General features: G+C 55.9%; 1 protein-coding gene across 2 annotated transcripts in view; it reads left to right on the top strand.

The window, feature by feature from the left end:
• The first annotated feature begins 5,074 nt into the window (after positions 1-5,074).
• Positions 5,075-20,049, top strand: part of PTP4A3 (protein tyrosine phosphatase 4A3) — a 58,153-nt gene continuing 43,178 nt past the window's right edge. Inside the window, exon 1 of one of the 2 annotated variants that reach the window (XM_064507925.1) lies at positions 5,075-5,210. The gene's annotated coding sequence lies outside the window, so the exon portion shown is untranslated. The remainder of the gene's footprint in view (positions 5,211-20,049) is intronic. The other variant, XM_064507926.1, reaches the window with a different exon arrangement.

Here is a 20,049-nt window from a genome sequence, read left to right as displayed (position 1 = left end):
CTCTCTGCCGCCACAGTCAGTGTCAAACCCAGCCCTCCAGGACTGAAAGCAGGAACCACTCCAGGTGAAGCTTAAAAAACAGTCGCTTGCAATTTTCTCTTGTAACAACACAGATCTGCTGTGCATTGCCACAGAGGCATTTATAACTTTTGTCTGCAAGGAAGGACTGCTGTTGTCTCTCACACTCCCAACCGAAAACTAGGTTCACTGATCCCCCTGCCTCTGCCACCCCAGGAGCCACGAGGTTTCCTTCACGTTCACCACTGAGCAAAACCAAACCTCAGAAAGGCCAGATCTTGCTCCAAGTGCTTGGGGTTTTTTTAACAAAGTTCCAGGTTTCACCTAACCTACTGCCCAGGTGACCTAACCAGAACAGGATGCTTTTGTCTGTAGTAAGAGCATCCACACAGGAATGAATCCATGCCCTGCTAAGCTGAGATCCTACGGACCTCGTAGGAGAACTGATCAGCAGCCCAGTCCCAGTATCTGCCCCACGTACAGCTCCAGGACTCTGCTGGCTTGAGTGGTGCCAGTTCGAGCTATTTGGGGTTCAGCTGCTGATCTGGACACCTCATTAGCAAGGTCGGCATGAGAGTGGGTGAGCTCCTTCTCTCAGCCAACTTTCAGCAACACCCCCATCCTTTTGAAAGACCTCCCCAGGGACAAGAGCAAAGAAAATCACCCTGACAGAAAGAAACGAAGCATTTTTCTTTCTCACGGGACCAAGGAGGAAACTCCTCTAAGCCACAGAGACATTTCCGAGCTCTGTGTTTCTCACCCTTCTCCAACTGCTGTCTCCACAGCCGCCTTTCCGTAGCAGAGCTCGTCTCTGCCGGAGCGCGGGTGCCCCACACCGATGGTATCGTGCCCTTAGGATGCGTCTACGCTCTCGGTCGGCAGAGCTGGTTATACAGAACAGTCCTTTCCTTCCTTTGGGCTGGCGAGGTCTGGAGGCCTGGGTGTGAGGCAGAAAGTGGGCCCTGCTGCTTATCCTACATGGAAGATTATGTGAACATGTCCTTTAATGAGGGGAACAAAGTGTGCTTTGAATAGGCAGATGAGGTTGGTTGCAGATAATTTCTGGTAGCGAACAGGGCTCTTGCAGCAGGTACCCAGGTTTCCAGCGTCTAACAGAAAGGGGTATGGATGGGGCAACCAGACGTGCCCCCACCAACCTCCTTAAACAGAAGGACTACATCACCTTTCGGAAAAAACAGGACACACTTTAGGACCACAGCTTGTAACATCACTAAAAGGACTATCACTGAGATCTAAACTTCAAGTCTTCATCTGTTACTACTACTCTTCCTCCCCATCCCTCGCATGTGTGGGAATGTGCGTGTATGGTTTGGTTTTCTCAGCTGCAGGCATTTTGCAGACCACCTTCAGACATGGTGGGGACCAGCAGTAGTGCAGGGACCGCACGTGAAGAAGCCCTGCCCTGGCAGACCCATCCTGCCTTTCCCGATGTGGTTAAAACACCATTCCACGTCACGGTGCCTGCAAAGATTTATCCATGTTCCCAGCCCAGGCAAAAGCCCTAGCCTCTGCCCTCTGCCTGAGAAAGCAGGACTGAGCTTCAGCTGCGCTGCAGGGCAGCTATAATGAGCGAGGTTATCTGCAGCACTCGGCCGTGACACCTTCACAGCCTCCCCCATCTCTCCTTCACAGAAATGCAGCCTCCTAGTTTCTGTGTCTGGTTCTTGCTGCTCTGAAATCCTTCTTGGTTATTAATACCTGGGGAATCTGTGAAATGCACAAACAAGGTTTTGATGAGTGTGGGAAAAAGAAAGGCGTTACCACATATGGATGAACTTCAGTTTCGCTCATGTGCTGAACACAACTCAGTTAGTCAGTGCCTTCAAGTGAATTCCTAGTGTTGGTCCAGCTACTGAATGACTCTTCCTGAACAGGTAATGCTGCCTTTTCAGCCTCTCCTGGAGGAAAAGCTAAATGAAAAAGAAAAAAATCAATCTGAATGAGAAGTTTTGCATAGCTTTTTTCCTTCCTCTGCTCTCCCAGAAAGAAAAAGCATCCAAGAGGCACCGCACAGCAGCTTCCGAGACCTCCGCAAGCTGGAGAAAACCAGGCTGCTTGTAGTGTAGGTGAACATGACATGTGTGTTAAGACTGGTGACTGGAAACCTCATCGAGATGTTGTAATCCCACAGGAACGGAGCGTGCTGAGTGCTCCCTCGCTCTGTTATCTCCCTTCTGTACACGGCACTATCACGCTTTGCATCTGTTCACCTGCAGGCTGACGTGGCCCGTGCAGAAATGCAGAACAAGGACATTGCAAAAAATCTGGCACTTCGGGAATAAGGTAGCTCACCTGCAGCTTAAGCTTCAAACCTCCTCTTAGTTATATGGAGAGACTTTGGAGAGTTGACTAACCACGAAGGGCATTAAAGCATTTGGTGGTCTGTTTTGCTTCAGCTGCTGGGGGAGTTCTCACCCCCAGGTGCAAAAGCCCAAAGCGAAGCTCTATCAAAACAACTTTTTTTTTCCACGCTCAGGGACAAAGTGACATGAACTGTTTGCATTTATCTGATTGCAACTTGAACTCAGAACTCGTAATATGCTACCAACCATGATGCATGGCAACAAAATGTACTTTCACGACTATTTAAAGCCCCAATCAACTTCTCTAAAATTTAATAAAGAAATCAGCCCTAACTTTTAAGCTATTTCTGAGTCAAAAAAATTGTACATGGTTTTGATGACTGAAGAAAAATACCTGGTGCAGAGAGTCAAGATACGGACTCCAGCGGCTGAGAAATTCAGTGTAGAACTTGCTCACTTGAAGCAGTTACTGGGTGGGAAGAAGGCATCGGTGTTTAGGCATTAACAGGGACATACCAGGAATCTCTGTTTTATTTCCCACTCTGGAGGAGTAGCTACTCCTGCAACCTTTTCAAAACAGAATTATCACTTCGCTGCTGCTCCCTCCTCTACCACAGCAGCTGCGAGAAGTATTGTCGGCAGATGGCAAAACCCAGCCTTTTTTCCCATCGGTTCGGTGTTACGGTGCTCTGGCTTGAACAAAGCTGCATTTCGCTGAAATGGAAAGGACAGAAGGGGTAGCGAAGGGCCGTGGAGAAAAAAGATTAAAGAAACGCAGACAGAGCAGGTGTATGGAAGTCATTTCAATCCTTCCTGCAAACACGGAGGTCGCGTGGACTTGATCCAAGAAGGTGTCCTAGCTGCAACACAAGCACTTTGACAACACAGACATATTAAAGCATGGTCAGGCCTAACTCTAAGGGAGATACAGCCCTCTGGGATCAGTATCTGCACAGAGGTCAGTGGTCCCACGCTGCTTTTCAGTGCGTTACATTGAAAAGCATGCTCAGGGATGCTAACATGCACAGGAAATTGTCAATATTTGTGCTGAAAATCCATTCAGATTCAGGAAATTACAGCTAACACGAAGCCCATTTGATCCTCTTAAGGCAGTGACCTGATTGTAGAGCCGTTTCTCTCTGCCTGTTTTTCTAAAATACAGAGAAGTGAGGCAGGACTCAGCTGCCTGCAGAAGAGGGATCCAGGCTTGGCAGGAGACCTGAAGGTGTTCCTCAGGGTTCGACATCAGTTTTTAATGCATTCATTTTCCCTTCGGCTTAGAGCAGACAAACGTGCACCTACCGAGGAGCAGCAGCACAACCGGTTACGAATTTGCACCCCCGGCCCCTTTTCTCCTGCCAGAGCTGTCAAGCCGGGATTTTGCTCCAGCGCGAGAATTTGCCACGTGACTTTTGCAACGGTAGGAAAATAGCAGTTTCCAAACAGCACTCTCAGGTTCTCCGCTAAATCACAGCAGATTACCGGCATTTGCTGCACGTGGAAGAGAGGCGGGTATATCGCATTAACAAACAGCAAAGGATGCAGGAAAACAAACATATTCGCTCCGGGCGGAGCGCGGTTCCCCGCCATGCCTGGGAATCCCCGTGTGGAAGGAAAAGGGATCCTGCTGTTTTAACAAGAAGTTTGACCAAAAATACCAAACGAACTAGAGCAGCTGCAAAGCTGTTTTTCTGTGCGCTGGGGCTTTTTGGCCTGTTTGTTTCAGTTTTCGATTTTTTGCTTTTAAAGAAAACATTCGGCAGGGTCGCGGGCTGGTTTCTCACACGGACCCTCCAGAGCTGTCACGAAGTTAGGCCAGACTGACTCAAGGGCCACCAAAAGCCACTGTCTGAATATTTCATTGCAGCATCAGGGCGGCTAATGTAATTTTCTCACTTGGAAAAAGTGGCTGGGAATCAGACAGCAAAGCCTAAGTGTCAATAGCGAGGGAAGTAACACGTTTTTGTGTGTTTTTGGTGGAGTACTGCAAGATGTGGATTTGCTGATGGCCAATAAAGGCTGAGCTTACGTGATGGCCTTTCCTTCATGGCTTTAGTGTCTGCTAGGGAAGAGGGGAAAAAAATATACATACACCAAATATATCAAATATATATATAAAAATATATATATATATATAAAATAATATAATATAATATAATAAAATATATAATATATATATATATAAAGCGATATACCAAATTTATTGCTTACAGTTAAATGTGTCGGCTTATAGGGCTTCAGGCCCTCCTGCTGCACCACCCCCGCCACGATCACACTCCACACCTGGCCCCGCCCCCATCTGGGGCCACGCCCCTTCTTCTAGCCACGCCCATTGACCCTCATCGAGCCCCGCCCCTTTCTGTGCCCTCCACAGCTAACCCCCTTCTCTAGCCCCGCCCCTTTCCTCTAGCCCCTCCCCTTTCCCTAGCCCCTCCTACCGCTAGCCCCCAGCTCCCTAGCCCCGCCCCACTCCCTGGCCCCGCCCCTTTCTAGACACCTCCTCTAGCCTCCCTTCTTTAGCCCCGCCTCCCTATGGCCCCGCCCACTTGGCCCCGCCCCTTCTCCGGCCCCCTCCCGCCGCCGCAGGGCGCCAGGCGCCCCTCCCTATTGGCCGCCCTGCGCCCCACGTGACGCCGCGGCGGGCGGGGCCGGCCCGGCGGCCGAACGGGGCCACGGCGAGGGGAGGAGCGGCGAGGGGGCGGGGCTCGGCGGCTGGGGGCGGGGCAGGGGCGGGGCCGCGAGCGCGCGCGCGCGCGGGGGCCGGCGGCGGCGGCGGCGGCGGCTGCATGTGCGGCGGGCGCGGCGCGGTGCGGAGCGGCGCGGAGGAGAGCGGAGCGGGCAGCGCGGCCGGGCCGGGCCGGAGAGCAGGTCGGTGCGCGGCGGCGGCGGCGGCGGCGGCGCGGGGCAGTGCGGCGCAGCGCGGCGGGGGGGGGGAGGAGGCGGCCTGCGCGGCTCTGCGCGCCGCGGTCATGGCGGGGGGGGCCTACACGGTGTAGTCACGGCGGGGTGCCGTGCACGGTTTTAGCACGCTGCAATAACCCCGGTGGCGGCGGGGGGGGCCGTGCACGCCGCAATAACGGAGGCGGCAGGAGCGGTGGGGGGGGGACCGTGCTCGGCGTTGTGCACTGCAATAACCGCCCACCCTCGGCGGCGGCCATGCACGGCGCTGCAGTGAGCCTCGTGGTGGCGGCGGGGGTCGTGCACGGCGCTGCGTGCTGCAGAAGTGCTGCTGGGGGCCGCGGGGGTCGTGCACCCCCCTGCAATAATCCCGGTGGCGGCAGCGGGGATCGTGCACGGTGCTGCAGTAATCCCGGTGGCAGCAGCAGCAGCGGGGATCGTGCACGGTGCTGCAATAATCCCGGTGGCAGTGGGGATCGTGCACCCCCCTGCAATAATCCCGGTGGCGGCAGCGGGGATCGTGCACGGTGCTGCAGTAATCCCGGTGGCAGCAGCAGCAGCGGGGATCGTGCACGGTGCTGCAATAATCCCGGTGGCAGTGGGGATCGTGCACCCCCCTGCAATAATCCCGGTGGCGGCAGCGGGGATCGTGCACGGTGCTGCAATAATCCCGGTGGCAGCAGCAGCAGCGGGGATCGTGCACGGTGCTGCAATAATCCCGGTGGCAGTGGGGATCGTGCACCCCCCTGCAATAATCCCGGTGGCGGCAGCGGGGATCATGCATGGTGCTGCAGTAATCCCGGTGGCAGCAGCAGCAGCGGGGATCGTGCACGGTGCTGCAATAATCCCGGTGGCAGTGGGGATCGTGCACCCCCCTGCAATAATCCCGGTGGCGGCAGCGGGGATCGTGCACGGTGCTGCAGTAATCCCGGTGGCAGCAGCAGCAGCGGGGATCGTGCACGGTGCTGCAATAATCCCGGTGGCGGCGGTGGTGGTGGCAGCGGGGATCATGCACGGTGCTGCAATAATCCCGGTGGCGGGGGTTGTGCACGGCGCTGCACGCTGCAATAATCCCGGCAGCTCTCCGACAGGTGACCGCCACGCTGCGCCGATGGGCGTCAAATGCGCCGGCCGGCAGCGGGGCTGCAGATCAGGAGCTGCAATAGCACCAGCCTCTCCTGCGAGCTCTGTACTGCCCGTCTCCGTTAGCCTAACGACCCTTTTCGTGGCCTGGCGGCTTCACTGGGGCTTTGGGAGGCGGAGGGGCCGCGGGGCGCTGCGAGGCAGATCGTTTTGGGGAAGGGCCCTCTTTGCCGTGCCTCATTCCACGGTAGGTAAAGTGGATTTTGTGCGCCACTAGAGTTGCTAATCCCGGCAATTAGCTGAAAGCTGGCAAGTCTGTGCCGCTGCCAATTTCCAGTTAATTCGGTTACAACTTCGCCTTTCTGCTCAAAGGAGCCGAAATGTAAGTGGGGCGAATGAGCATCGGGAGTCTGGGGTTGGTTGTACATGCAAGCGTGGCGTCCCTCTTGCTGAAGGGGGATCGGTGAGAAAACAGCCTGAAATGAAGCTTTCATATTTATCAATAGCAGTGGAAAAAGAGTGACTGTGGGCTAATGGGGCCGGTACTTTGTTTCTATACTAAATACCACGAATCTGCCTCTCCTGTTGTGAACTCAGTTTAAATTCCACAGTTTTATTGTTTACTAAGTTTCTTGTCTCGTTATTGCTAATAGTGGATGTTGGAAACACCGCAGGGGGATTTAAAGTTGGGGCTGGTAGACCCGCAACACCAATATCCAGCAGCAATCACGATATGCATCCGGTAACTTGTCTGTTGTCAGTAGGCTTCAGAGTTAACTGCTCAGCAACTTTGTACAAGCGCACCAAAGCACGTTTACGTTCGGCCAGATGTCTTGAGGGCAGGTTGCCCAAGCGTTTGCCTGTCGGAAAGCCGGAAAAGCAGGAAAGCCTGGCGGGCTCCTGCCCCCGTGCGCGGGGACGCTCGGAGATGCCTCAGCCCTTGCTCGGGCAGCCGCAGAGGAAAGCGAGCTCCAGATTAGCCGCTGCTGAGGAGGGCTGGTGGGGAAGGGGAGGATTTCCGCGGCAGGTCGTGTCGGTCCTTTCTGCGGGAGGCGGGGGGTATTGGCGATGTCCTCGGTCGACGCGCCAAGCAGAAACCGCCTGTAGAAACCTCTAAAAATTGCATTTAAGCAAGTTTCCGACCTCATCGCCCGCTGCGAGCGATGGAAAGCAACAGCAGCGCTTTATTTTTAAACGAGCCAACTGGAGACTTTGGTTCACCTCGCTGGCTTTAAGGGTGTTTTGGGCACCGTGGGACCAGTGCGTCGCTGGAGACCCGGCGGCGCCGTTCCCGAGGTCCCTGCCTGCTCTCGGCCCCGTCTTGGGAGAGAAAAGCGAATTTTCCTGCTTTTCAGCCGCAAGCCGGTCAGGTTTGCAGCCGCAGATGAAGTGCAGACAAAGGAGACGTTTTCTGTGCCACCGATAGCCGGTCTGGAACCAAAAGAAACTCCCACAAAAGCTTTTTTTGTTGTCAGCAAATGAAAGCGCTTGTATGGGGGGGGGGGGGGGGGGAAGATGTGAAGTCCAGCGTTTGCTACGCCATAAACCGGGAAAATACAGATAACTACTGCAGCACGTGGTGGGGAAGGGGGAGGTACGGGGCTTCCCTGCGAGTTTTGCCTTTTTTTTTTTTTTTTTTTTCCCTTTTTTCTTTTCCCCCTTTTCGTGTCCAAAATTGAGGGAGGGGAGCAACACCCGCCAGTCTGTGAAAGTGAGGGCTTAAATTTTGCCCAGTTCTGCGACTTTGTGGCCCGGCCTGCCTGGGCTGAATCCTCCTATTCCGTATTTTTTTTCCCCGAATTTTGGGGGTACGGTGCCCTCGAACAGCCCCGAGGGGGTGCGTGCCGAGTGGGGAGGGTTGAAAGGAAGGGAAGGCGGCCCGAGCCCCACAGGTGCCTTGGCCTCCGTGGCCGCTCCCTGGGGTGGCCTGGTAGCTGCTCTTGGGGCATGGGATGGCTCCTCCTTGGGGGGGTCCTCCTGGGATGGCTCCTCCTGGGCTTGGGGGGGGCTCCTCCTTGGGGGTCTCCTGGGATGGCTCCTCCTGGGATGGTTCTTCCTGGGCTTGGGGGGGCTTCTCCTGTGGGGGGGCTGTTCCTCCTGGGATGGCTTCTCCTAGGATGGCTCCTCCTGGGGGTGGGGGGACTCCTCCTGGGATGGCTCCTTCTGGGGGGGGCCTGCTCCTCCTGGGATGGCTCCTTCTGGGGGGGGTTCCTCCTTGGGGGTCTCCTGGGATGGCTCCTCCTGGGGCGGGGGGGGGGGGCTCCTCCTGGGATGGTTCTTCCTGGGCTTGGGGGGGCTTCTCCTGTGGGGGGGCTGCTCCTCCTGGGATGGCTTCTCCTAGGATGGCTTCTCCTGGGGGTGGGGGGCTCCTCCTGGGATGGCTCCTCCTGGGGGGGCCTGCTCCTCCTGGGATGGCTCCTTCTGGGGGGGGTTCCTCCTAGGGGGTCTCCTGGGATGGCTCCTCCTGGGGCGGGGGGTGCTTTTCTCCTTGGGGGAGCTCCTCCTGGGATGGCTCCTCCTCGGGCGGGGGGGGGTCCTCCTCCTCGGGGGTCTCCTGGGATGGTGCCTCCTGGGGGGAGGGGGCTCCTGGGATGGTGCCTCCTGGGGGGGGGGTCACTCCTGGGGGGGGGGCTCCTCCTGGGATGGCTCCTCCTTGGGGGGGGGGGCTCCTCCTACAGGGTCTCCTGAGATGGCTCCTCCTGGGGGGGTCTCCTGGGCTCCTCCTGGTATGGCTCCTCCTCGGGGGGGGCTCCTGAGGGGGCATCTTCCTGAGGCAGCTCCTTGGGGGGCTCCTGGGGAGGGGGCCCAAAACAGAGGCCCCGTAGGAGGGAGCGTGGCGGTCCCCCACGCTTACAGGCGTGACGGGGCAGCCGTTACCCTCTTCCCCGCCATCCCGCGCCGTGCGACCACCCCGGGGCGGGAGGCCGGGGGGTCCTGCCGCGGCGTCCGGGGCCGCGCGGGAGCTGCAGACGCCGCCTCACGGGACTGTCTGAATTTCGGCGCGCCGCTGGGCCCCTCCGCCGGCAGCCGCTCGCTCCTCGGCCGCAAAATCGCCGCCGTTCGCGTGGTTGCTTCCCCCACCACCACCTTCCTTCCCCGCCGGTTTCCCAGCGCGAGCAGGAGGTGTGGATGCAATAGAGGGTGTCCGCAGCTGTGCGGGGTCTGTATCCAAATGTTTTCCCGGCAGCAAGTTTTTATCTCCCAAAATATTCTTCCTGCGAGTCTCCTGTGCCTTAACCGCTTGGGCGTCAGGTTGGGTTTCCCATGACACGGGGCGGGGGCAGAGTCGGTGCAAACGTCCCCGCTGCCCTATCGTCTCCGATCGACGGTAAATTTGCTCTGTCTCATCTCTGCGATAGTCCTCGACGGTTTCCTCTTTGCGTCACTGCAGTTAGTAAGATGTTCAGTTGGGAGCGGGGAGCAGTTTTGCGCCTTGCCGTGCTGCGAGGGGGGGGAACGCGGGTCACGTCCAGGCTCGCGCCGTGCGTCACCTCGCGTGCTGAACTCGCCTCTTCAGGTCAGAACACGGGGTTTTGAGTCAAACCGTTGCCTTTCACCGCTAATAAACCTGACCTGGCCACGTCTAACTCTTTTTTTTTTTTTTCCCCTCTTTAGTTTTTCTTTTTTTTCCCCTTCTTTTGATATTGAGAGAAGCAGCTCAATCTTCTGTGTCTGCTGCACTGCCGGAGTCAAGGACTTCAGCACGCTCCTTGATTTTTAAGCAGACCGTACCTGGCTGGCTTTGCTTTGACTCTTTTTTTTTCCCCGAAGCTTTGGAGACAGGCTCTTGGTCGAGGGTTGGATAATTAGATGAAGGACCGCAACCCGGTCCAGGGTTGCTGGACGTGCTGGTGGCGCGCGTTCGGGTGCAGCGAAACGCGCTGGCGTCCTTGCCCCGAGCCCCTCTGCTTCCCATCGGCATCTTACTGGGGTTGAAGGGTGTCCGCAGGCCCGTCCGCGATGGGCTTTCCCTGGCCCCGTGTTGAGGAGGAGGAGGGAAACAAAAACCGTGAGGACGGGCTGGGAAATCTCCAAGAGGGCCCCGTAAAGTGGATGCTCTTGCAAAAGCTGAGGGTGTCCTCCTTTCAGATGCGTCTGGGGATGCTCTTCAGCCTCTGAGACGTGGAAGGAGGATAGTCTTTTTTTTTTTTTTTTTTAATACTATTTTTATTTCTGTTTTAACCTGGCCAGTTCTCTGCAGTTACCATTCAACCTTAAACAAAAAGTCGCCTCCCAGAGCTTCACAATAGGGCAAGGCCGCAGAGCATTTGCCTTTCTTTTTCTTATTTCAGGAATTAAGACAGCTGGGGAAGCGAAGGTGGGGGTATCATGGTGGCAGGCCTGGCAGGCTGAGCGAGGATCCGAAGGGCTGGCCTGGCCATACGGCAGAGCAGCAAACTGCTTCCTTGTCACCTCCCAAGGAGCAGCTACCTCCGAGCCCACCAGGTTCCCGCGTGCCCCCGGGAGGAAAGCTGAGCCCCAAGGGTCTTGCCCACCTGGGGACCTCTCATTGCTCCACGGTGTGAAGGCAGAACGTGATGTGGCAATGAGAAACCAAGCCAGGGACCCGAGCCTGGTTCGGTCTGCGTGACCCTGTGTGCCTCCCTCATCGTCAGGAAAGCAGGGGGACACCTCCGGGGCTCTCTGGAGACATCCGTCACGTCTCATACCCGATTTGCGAGTGCAGATCTGCCTCCGGACAAAGCCATGCAGCCCGTCTCCGGGCAGAGCTGGGGTCACCTTGGGATGCTACCAACTACTTCCACCAGTTCCCAAGGGAGAAGGGGGAGAAAGGGGCCACAATTGCATGAGGTAGAGATCCTGAGGTTGGTGGGGACCAGCCTTGCTTTCCTACCCCTCTCTTCTGAGTTTGCAGGTAGTTTGGGGAGGGAAGTGCCAAGTTTGGACAGTGCCCGGCATGCCGGTGCTGACCGGTACTGCTCAAGGGTAGACGAGTCAATCCGATGGCTTGTGCGGTGCTAACACGGTGTGTTGCTTTCAGAGCCTGACCCACCTCCAGCGATGGGAGGGCTGTTGAGTGGGTGCACGCAAGTCTCTTGCGTATTGCTGATTCATTATGAAGTGTCTGTCTATGTGAGTTTTGACAGAAATAACATCCCTCGTGGCCACAGTATACAAGGCCAGCTTGTTGAGAACGTAGGAGCTGGTCCGCAAACGCTTGAGGTGGCACCCTTGGGAGTTTTGCACTGAAATGGAAAGACCGATGTCCTTCAGACGTCGTCTTGTTGCCAAGTCTTTCCCCGCCACCCCCCACCAACCTGCCACTCAACCCTTCTTATTTCTGCTGTGTTTTTACACAACCGTCTTTTCAGAGCGACAGCAACAACAAAAACAAGCAAACTCAGGGCACCGAGCGATTCCAGCGCTCGGAGGTTTGATGTGTATCAGCCAACCGTTGCCCTGTGGGTTTCTGGGTCCGTTTGTTTTGGGTGATTCGGCAGCTGCTATCCAGAGATGCAGCGCAACACAGGTGGATTCGCGGCTGTGCGACGGCAGCAGACGGAGCTCATGGCTTTCCCCTTCCATCCCGCCGGCACACGAGTGCCTGCTAGAGAGCTTGGTGCTCTTTCTCCTGCTTTGGACTGGGGTGACCACGATGCCCCCGAGTAGGCAAGGAACGGAGCAGTGCCCCCATAACCTTCCCTGTGCAATGGGGTAGGCAGGTTTCCTGGCTTTCCAGGAGGAACAGCCGAGTCTGTGGTCACTTGAGGGCTGGCCTCACGCACGTCCTGATCCGACTGCACCACCTTGGTCTTTTGCCTCATGGTGGCATCTCCCAGTTGGTCCATTCTTCAGGCAGGACTTACCGCTAGCTTTGCACACATCGGTCTATGCTCAGTCAGGCCTGCTTTCAGAGACTTCACTCAGTACCCCTTTTTGTAGTGCAAGGAGCTTCTTAACAAATAGTGGGAGCGGAAGCAGCTTGGCAAGGCAGCACAGCTTGTCTTGCCGTGGCTTGGTGCCAGGGGCTGGTGGGATATGATGTGTGCGGTCCTCTGAGCCTGCTGTCTTGGTGATGGGCTAGCAAAGCATAATCTGCACTGGGGCCACCTCTTCGTGGCATTGAGGTGGTCTGCACAGCAGAGCGAGACTTTTTCAGCAGCGTAAGCTTATTTTCCAAATGTCGGCAGCCCACGGCTGGTTTTTGGACAGGCGAGTGTGGGTTACAAAGCCGGTGTGCTGAGCGGGGACAGCCTGCCGTTGAGACCAGCAGGTTGGGTTGCTTCATAGAGACAGCTCTGCCCTTACTCCAGGGAAGAAATGAGGTTGTGTTCAATTTTCAGCCTTCCTGGGTTTCTGCTGACTTAAAAAAAAAGCAACCTCATCCAAACTAAGCAAGCTTGTGTCCTCATTAGTGGACGTGGGGGTTAATTTTCTTTAAGTCCTGCTGCTTCTCAGCAGACCAGCTGTGCAGAACAGTCATTCCCATTCAACTCTTATGAATGAAATCCGCTGGCGGTTGGCAGGGTTCCCAACCGTGCGTTGTGACTTGGAGGAAGGACACTTGGTCAGCAGTGAGCGTTGTCCACCCTGCTGCTTTGAGGCTCACGTTCCCGGACAGCCTAAGGTTTCTTTCCCTTCTCCATCCAGCAAAGCGTCATCCTTTCTGGATAAAGCCCTGAGCAAGCTGCTCTGACCCTGCTGGGAGCAGGAGGTTGGGCTGGAGGCTTCCTGAGGTCCCTTCCAGCCTGAATTGTCCTACAGGCTCCTCATTCAGCTCATGGATGGGAGAGGAACGGGGGGGAACAAACGTTTCCCATCTAAGAACGGTAGAGAGACCACCACAGCTGGTGGGTAGGAATGGGGCTGGGGTGTTGGGGGACATGCAGGCCAGGTCCCAAAAGGTCTGAAGTTACAGGGAGCTGGCACAACCTGGAGACCCAGTTCCCCACGTGTGCTGCAGAGCTTGCTGCTGCCTGCGTCTCGGTGCAGAGCGGCAGCTCGTCGGGAAAGTCCCCGCTGCCGCTGTCCGGAGCGGTTATTAGCGCCCGGGGCTGTTCTCAGGCAAGGTACTAAATGCTCTTACGCAGCAGCTGGTACGTGCATGTAAAACTAGCTTTGTGCAATAAAACATGAAACGCTGATGTAATCATCCTCGCTTTACCGTGCCCCTGCTCGGCTCGCTTGGCAATCCTTCCCCGCCGGTGGTGGGAGAGACGGTCAAGCGAGCGTCGCAGCGGTCTCCGGGCCGAGGGGACGGGGGGGAACGGGGCGGCCGGGGAGCGGGACGGCTCCGCCGCGCGCTGCAGCCGCCCTCGCCGAGCTCTCCGCTCCGCACGTGTTCCCGAGGCGGGCGGCCGCGCTGGGCCCCGCTCATGTGAACGGGGTCAGCAGCTGGGAAATTGCAGAGCAAAGTGCCTCCGCGGTAATTCCCAGCTGCCATTAAAGCGGCTTTAAAATAAATTCCCTCAAAGAGCAATTCCAAGTATTTAAGGGTCTGAACTTTCCAGAGAGGGGTTTGGGAGTTGTCGTCTACCACGCTGCACCATGGCACTGCGGAGAGAGGAGCGGAGGGAATTGGCCTTATTATCCCAGACTCAAGGAAACACTTCTTTATTTATTTGATTTTTTTTTCTTTTTTTTTTTTTTTTAGCCGGGCTGATGAGCTGTGTGCGCGATACGGCTCTCTGAAACGGAGCTTTGTTGGAAGCAGAGCTTCCATTAAACTCGGACGATGATTTGCTCCGATGCAGTGCTATTTTGGGCTCCGGGCATCTGGCAGGCGCCCGCGAACGTCGGGCGAGACGCAGGGCTCGGCCACCCTTTCCGTGCCAGGCTACCTGCCCCATGCCGCTTCCCCGGGGTCACGGTCCGGCCGAACGCGGGGCCGATCGGCCCTGCTCGCCGCGCATTCCTCCTCCAGCTCTGCTTGGTAACGTGGGCACAACAGAAAACAAACTTTGCAGCAAGCCTTGCTCTCCCAGAGCTCCTGAAGCTTGTTTAAAAAAAAAAAAAACACACTTTGGATCAATGTGTTTTTTTTTTTTTCTTCTTTCTCATGCTCAAGAAAGTTCTCATACCAGACCAGTAACCCCCGCTGCCCCTATTTCATTATTTTTTAAGGTGATGTGAGGCTGGAGGGCGTTTAAGGGCAGGCTCCTCTGGCCTGGCTTCCCAGCCCTCTGCATCCCACTCCCCCTCGCCCTGTCGGTGCTAAATTACTGCTCCGTGCTTGCCTTGTTTGGAAGCCAGAAAAGCCGGGGCTTTTGGCGAGCAGACGCGAAGCTTTGCCTCTTCCCCTCTCCTCCACCCCAAAAGGCTCAGCCTGAAAAGGAGAAATGTTTTGCATTTGCAAAATTTGTTTTTGCAAAAAAAAAAAAAAAAGTTTTGCAGGAGGCGCCTGTTGTCAGAAAGCAGCGCTGCCGAGAAACGTGCTGGGGACGGTCCTGCTCGGCGATGCCCTCCAAGCCCTTGGCTGCGGGTCCATGAGCTCTGCAGCGTGTCCCATCCCCTGCGTGTGCAGATAAACCCAGCTGCTGACCGCGGTGGTCTGCAGGCAGCCCCTGGTTGAGGAGCCGCCTCTGATGATGTCCCTGCCGTGAGGATGGTCCCAAGGGTCTAGGAAGATGCACCGTGGAAGGGTTTCTCGGTGCTTCGCCTCTCCCGAAGCAGCCGTCCTGGTTGCTCCAGGACCGGGGGAAGCGGGCAGAGCAAACCACGAGGCTGTCACCGCCTCCGTGCCCAAGGGTGGTTGCTGTGGGCTTTGCCGGGCACCTGCCGGTCGCAGGGACGTCCCGGCACTGCCGGGAATGAGGCCAATTACCCGGAGCCAGGGAAAGCCAAACCTCCCCCTCTTCTTTCCCTGCAGGGAAGGTGCTGGGTCCCTGCCAAAGTGCCCTCTCCAGGGCCCTGCTGCGAGTGCAAACGCGAACGGGCAGCTCTGAAGGCCGACCGATTAAATCCCCTGTCGGTGTCGCATCCCTCGCAGCGCCCCAAGCGACGCGGATGGTGATAGCGGGGCCGTATCCAGGCGGAGAGCTACCCTCCTTCCCTTGCACCATCCTTCCCGTTCCCTTGCAGAGCCTGTTCGTGGGGCACCTGCGTCTCAGCTGGACCGCTTTGGCGTAAAGCCGCACGGGAAACTCCAGAGCTGCTGCGACAGGGCCATTGCATCCCCACCCTGCGAGCAAATGACAGCGTGTCCTTCCGCGACGTCTCCATCCGAAAGCTTTCGGGCGTTGTGGTTGCCAGCGTGGCCCGGGGGGAGCACGCCAGGCTCGGCCTCCCCCGCATGCTCTTACCAGGGCTGAACCACTCCCAGCTCCAGCCGAGTCTGCTGGACTATTTGCGGACTCCTCTTCCTCTGCTGCAGCCCTGTGCCAAGCTGTCCTTTGCTCTCTTTTAACTTTCTAATTACCTTTCTGTAATATATTTAACTTTTCCCGGCACGAAGATGGCAAAGCCGTCTCCCGAGGTGGGAGAGACATGTCGCTCTTTGTAGGGATGGGGCAGGGAAACGGGAAAGACCTGCAAGTAGCCTGAGGAAATCAGCCACGTATGAGGCCAAAGGGGCTCTGTCCCCGTTCTGTCCTCGGTTCGGACTCCCAGTCCGAAGTTGCATCCCCTGGACCACACACTGAGCTCTCTTTTCCTCCCAAACTAATCCCTCCAGCCCCTTAGGCTTTTTTGTTGTTGTTGTTCCTCTCTGAATTCCTTCTAATTTGCGGGCTCGGTGCCAGCACACAGCACACTATAAAAAGGGGACTTGTTCTTCCAGCTTCCTTCCAGCACGGAACATTTACACAAATAGCAATGCACTTTACAGGCAGGTCCGAGTCCCCGTGCTGTTACCGAAACGTTTGCTGGCCGCTCGGGGAGCAGGACTGCTGCCTTCGGAGGAGCCAAGTCGAATCTCAGGGAGAGCCTGAAGTCCAGATCCCAGCCAGCGCTGATCCTTCCCCTTCCTCCACCCCATTCTCCTGTCAGCTGGAAAAACAGAGCTGTGCATTTTTTGCTCTGAATCCCTATGCAGTTTTCCCTGCCTCGAGAAGAAGCACAATTAAGGCAGATGCGATTTGCATCCGCTAATACGTGTCACAGGTACGGCCTCGGTGCAGGCGGCTGCAACAGAAGACCCCGATCCCGAGCAGCTGGAGCAAGCCTCGGGGCTGCCGCGGACTTCGTCTGGTTTGAAGTCCGGTCCCCTGCTGTTGCAGGCAACCACAGCATAAACCCCCTGCCAGTTCCCTTCTTAAAACTAATGAGGCATTTGACCCTAGCGAGTCCTCCGGGAAAGCCGCTCGAGAGCCTCGCTGCTCTGATGGTTAGAAGCTGCTCTCGTTTCCAGCCTAAATTTATTTGTGGATGACTTGTACACATTTGGCCTTGGTTTTCTTGTACCCGCGTTGGCTTTTCGCTGCAGTGGTCCCTTTCCCTTCTCTGGTATTTACCCTCTCACAGCCTACGCAGAGCGCTGCAGTTCTGCCAGCTTAAATAATCCCAGCTTGCCTCGTCCCAGCTTGAAATGTGGGTGCTCAGTTCCCTCGGTCATCCCCACCGCCCTTCTCAGCATGTTTTCCCATTTCTTTCCGCAGCGAGGTTAAGTAGCATTGGGGAGGGGGGGAGACGTAATGGCATCCACACTTCCCCATCCGGAAGATTTCCCAGTGGAAATAGCACAGCGGTGTCACGTTTGCAGCTCGGCCACCCTGGGATCTTCTGACGTGCTCTGGTGGCTTCCTCCTGGGGCCATTTCCAACGGAGGAAACCAGCCATGCCGGCTAGCACGGGTGTCCTCGGTGGTGACCGTGCAAGAGCTTTTGCTTTAGGCTGCTGAGGTTCACCTCCTGCCCTCCCAGGTCCCTTGCCAGTTCGGGGATCTCATGCTAATCTCCACCCAGGACACCTGGGCAGCTGGAAGCTCAGGGCTTATTCCCAGTGATCCTTTCTGAGGTACTGGTTTGCCATCCTGGTTTGGACTCTTGCCTTTTCCTTGGCCGGCAGAGCTCGGAGAGCATTCGTACCCCTGACAGAAAGAAGTCCCCGGCCTCCCACCAGGTCCCCACGTTCTCCAGCCTCCTTGACGTCACTGGCTGCTTCTCTTACTTTCTCAAAGCTTTAGTTATGAGCCTATTTTTGTTTTTCCTTCTGCTTAATTTAAACCGCATCGGCTTGAGGCAGGGTTTTTTATTCCACTGCAGTGTCCTTCCGTAATGCCTTGGCCTTATTAAACCAGGCGTAAATTGGCATCATTTAGGAAGATCTGGGCTCTGCGGTTATTAGCAGGATTCATTCTCCACTCTCCATTTTCCAGTGAAGCTGCTCTCCTGTAATAACACAATTCCCCCTAATACTCGTCTCCGATGTCGGAGGGAGCTGCTCTAATCTGATGCTGAGGATCTGTAGCAAATTCCTGGTGGGAAACCGGCAGAACCTGTTGCATCTTTCCGCCTAAGTGATTTTCGACCCCGAGATCCTCTTATCCATGCCATGCTTGTTTAGCATGTCACATCGCGCAGTGTATCTGTGACCCTGCGACACGTTTGCGACGGGTGTAATTGGGCGTTTTCTCCTTGCAGTTGGTCTTCCTGGTTCCTTGATCTGTAGCTCTGTCCCCACTTGCTCGATTTCTGTCTGTATTTCAAGCCCGGGTGGTAAGCAAGCATTTTGCAACCTTCTGTTGCTGTTTCTCGTTTCTTAGAAATGAAGGGGAAGGAACCGCAAGCAGTAAAGGGCCCAAGTTTTGAGGACTGGCTGTTTATTTGTCAAAGCTAGAAATGCAGCAGCTGAAGGGGCTGAGAGGAAATATTCAGTGCAAATACATACCTCGACTAACTCCAGCCCTGCAGGCGTCAAAACTGCTTGGGGGGGGACATTGCCTCGGCATTTGGAGCGAGGGAGATTTATTCCTGCTGCTGTTTTAGATGGAGGTGTTACCGCTGTTTTTACTGCGAACAACGTGTTAGTTTTTAGTTTGTGCCTTATTTCTACGCTGCCCGGGCTGGCGCTGCTGGGGCCGCTCGCCCGGCCGCTCTGTGCCAGCCCTGGGGAGAGCGTGGAAAACGGCGTAGTGCTGGGAGCCTGCCAGAGCCGAGGGTGGCCCGAAGCCCGGAAAGGAGGGAAATAATACCAAGAGAGCTGACGGATCTGGAGTTGTGCGTGGAGAGCAAACGGGCCTTGATGGAGAAAGCGGGAGGGTTTTAAGCTGCGAGGGTGAGGACAAGCCCAGCCGGTGAAACAGATGGGTGCTGCATTGCACCGGCACGGGAAAAAGGGGCGATGCAGCCCTGCCTGGCTCAGCCCGCCTCGTCCCCAGCACGCTGGCACCGGTGGGGGCAGAAGGGCAGAAGAAGCCAGTTTGGAAGAAGAAGAAGAAGAAAAAGAAGAAGGAGAAGAAGAAGAAGAAAAAGAAGATGCCTCAAAGTACGTGTCTGGATCCTTAAAGAGGGTTAAGAACTACTTCAGATCTTCTCCCTTGGAAGTAGCAATTATCAGATAAAAGGAAATCGCTTCAAACAGGCAACCAGACATTTTCGAGCATCTGTTTTGAATTTTGCATCTGTGTTTGGGGAAACAGGGAAGGCCTGGTCATGTTGTGTTTATAGCTGGGCAAGACAAAGCTTCTGAGGGTGTCCTTCAGGGAACATGGGTAGCGCTTGCAAAATGCATTTGACACTAGGAGCGATTTCCACATCTCATCTCTGTCTCCTTGTAAAGTTGCATTGTCAATACTTTTTCCTTTTTAAAGCACTAACAGAGAGCACAAGAGGGTTCTCTTTTCCATTAAATCTAGCGGCTCACGTATGCAAAATAAGGCACCTCAAAACAGCTTTTCTTTAGAAAAGTTCGCACCGATCTATCTAATTTCACCCCCTCCCCACAATCAATTGCAAGTTTAAAGGGTTTGAGACAAAAGCTGCACCGACCCAGACACCTCGCCGTGTGCCTGGGTTGGGTAATTAGCTTGCAGGAGGAGATGAAAATGCACTTTTGAGCCCGGCAGAAACGAGGGGCAGAAACGAGCACACACACCCCGGAGCAAGCGAGGAAGACGGTGCTATTTGTGCAGGGCTGATAAAGACCCACCGAGGGACGGCAGCGCCTCGTCAGCAGCTTCCCTGTCTGATGCTGGGCAGGCAAGGGGCGATCTCTGTGCAAAGAGCCAAGCGGGAGCACGCACAGGCGGTTTTCTTTTTCCTTTCCCCCCTCCTTGCTGCAGCGGAGGCATTGGCATGTAATTACCGTCCGCTTTAATCCAGCCAGACCAACTGTCCTTCTGGCAAACGCAAATACAATAGAAGCCAAAGGTTATTGCATGCCCCAAATAAGATGCTTAACGCCCTGGGGCCTCACTGAAGCAGATTCCTCAGTCTGCAAAGCATCCAGGACCAGCTCGGTTCCTTTTTTTCTGAGCCCAGAAGACCTCGTTTGACTGCAACGGCCCATAACTTTATTTTCGCCGTGGTTTCCTCCTGCAAAACCACCTGCCCGCTGGTGCTGGCTGCCGCGCGGGTTCCTTCCCGTTAGCCAAAGCGGCGCTGCCCATGCGTGCGCTCGGCGGCACGGCGGCCAAAACACCTGCTGCTGCCCGGATCAGCACATCTGGCGGGCATTAGCGGGCCTGCTGCGGGATGCACTCGGTTTGCGATTTGGATGGTCTCGCTAAAATTGTTCATGGCTTTAATTGAAACCAGAGGTGGGCAGAGGAATGCCGCGGGTCCGCGTGCTGCCTGCACACCTGCGCGGCTGAGCACGCCCCGGGGCT

Source organism: Dromaius novaehollandiae, chromosome 2 (genome assembly GCF_036370855.1).
Source record: "Dromaius novaehollandiae isolate bDroNov1 chromosome 2, bDroNov1.hap1, whole genome shotgun sequence".
NCBI lineage: Eukaryota > Metazoa > Chordata > Aves > Casuariiformes > Dromaiidae > Dromaius > Dromaius novaehollandiae.
The sequence above is the reverse complement of the archived record's forward strand: the minus strand, read 5'-3'. Positions and strand labels throughout refer to the sequence as shown.